The sequence below is a fragment of the Penaeus chinensis genome, chromosome 4 (assembly GCF_019202785.1).
Source record: "Penaeus chinensis breed Huanghai No. 1 chromosome 4, ASM1920278v2, whole genome shotgun sequence".
Taxonomy (NCBI): Eukaryota; Metazoa; Arthropoda; class Malacostraca; order Decapoda; family Penaeidae; genus Penaeus; species Penaeus chinensis.
The window spans coordinates 32,452,534-32,454,568 of NC_061822.1; positions in this window are offsets into that span (position 1 = coordinate 32,452,534).

Below are 2,035 nucleotides of genomic sequence, written 5' to 3' on the forward strand. Positions count from 1 at the left end.
ATTTTTATTATTATTTCTATTTTCTTGTTTCATCTTCTTGCTCTTCCTCTGATCATCTTTATCTTCATCATTTTTCATCTCCCATTTCTCTGATCTTGTCACTCATGCTCTACATATCATCATCATCTTCATCATTCTTATTATCGTTATCATTATCATCATCATTAGTATCACCTTTATCATCATTGTCATTTTCATCATTATCTTCATCATTTTCACCATTATCATTATAATTTTCATCACTATCGTTATCATCATCATTATCATATTTATTATCATCATTATCTTCATCATTTTCACCATTATCATTATCATTATCATTTTCATTAATTTGTTATCATCATCATTATCATATTTATTATCATCATTATCATCATCATTATCTTTATCATCATATCACCATTATCATTATCATCATCACCATCATTATCATCATCACCATCATCTTTATCATCATATCATCACCATCATCTTTATCATCATATCATCACCATCATCTTTATCATCATATCATCACTGTCATTATCATCATCATTATCTTTCTCCCTTACCCCCTTCCGCTCCTCTTACTGTTCGTCCTCTGCTCTTGCTCTTCCTCATTCTCATCCTTCTCCTATTCCTCATATTATTATTATTATTTTTTTTTTTTTCTCCTTCCTCCTCTTCCTCTTTTTCATCTGCTGTTTTTCTCCTTCTCCTTCATCTTTTACTTCGTGTCCACCACCTCCTCTTCCTCCTTCACCTCCTTTTTTTCCTCTTCCTCTTCCCTCTTACGCCTCCTCTTCCTCTTCATGCTTCTCTTCCGCCTTCTTCTCCTTCTTTTCCTCTTCCCCCTTCCGCCTCCTCTTCCTCTTTCTTCTCCGCCCCCTCTTCCTCTTCCCCCTTTCGCCTCCTCTTCCTCTTCATGCTTCTCTTCTGCCTTTTTCTCCTTCTCCTCCTCCTTTCCCTGCTCCTCTCCCTTTCCGTCCTCTTCCTTTGCTTCTTTTTTCCTCCCCATCTACGTCCTAATCATCTTTTTCCTCTTTCTCCTCTTCCTTTTCCACCTTCTCTTCTTCCATCTCTTCCTTCCCCTCTTTTTGCTCCTCCCCTTCTTCTTCTTCTTCTTCTTCTTCTTCTTCTTCTTCTTCTTCTTCTTCTTCTTCTTCTTCTTCTTCTTCTTCTTCTTCTTCTTCTTCTTCTTCTTCTTCTTCTTCTTCTTTCTTCTTCTTCTTCTTCTTCTTCTTCTTCTTCTTCTTCTTCTTCTTCTTCTTCTTCTTCTTCTTCTTCTCCTCCTCCTCCTCCTGTTCTTCATTCTCCCATCCTTTCTCCTCATCCCTCTCTTCCCCGTTCTCCTCCTCCACCTCTTCCCCCTTCTCCTCCCCTTCCTGTCCCGAGAAGCATTTCGCAATATCTGCCCAATTATCATTTTGTAACTAATTGATACATTTGCATACTCCACTTGTGACGTCACTATCCCTATGACCAATCAAGAGACAGCTTATTTTGCTTTGCGATAATGTACTTACTTATGCACAACATCTGTTAAAGTTATCTTAATACTGTAGGGGAGTTACATTTTCTCACTTCCTACGCGTACCCAGAGAAGTGTGGATACCCAGGGAGGCTACAACTTGACAAAATTTCACGAGAAGTTTTACATTTTGATTAATCACATGAATCGAAGTTTTCCGGATTAAATTTATGTATTTTATAAAGGTAAGCATGGGTCTCTGACGCCGTTCTTACGTATATAGTTATGATGCTAAAAATTCGTCCTGTTTAGAGCCTATTTTTTATAATTTATTCCAATGTTGGAACAGGACTGATTTTCAAACACCTCGAGTGGGCCTTAGCAGGATCTAAGGCGAAAAATAGCGCGTAGATTATACCTCCTGGTGAAGTTATCAAGTTGAGAATATCTTCAATACGTAAGTAAATGTAGCTTGCTGTTTATCTATTCACATGGAAAAAGTACGCCTTAAAGATATCTATTAGTAGCAAATTCCAGTTGCTGCGGGATATAGTGGTAACGTTCTCGGCTAATAATTTTGCTGTC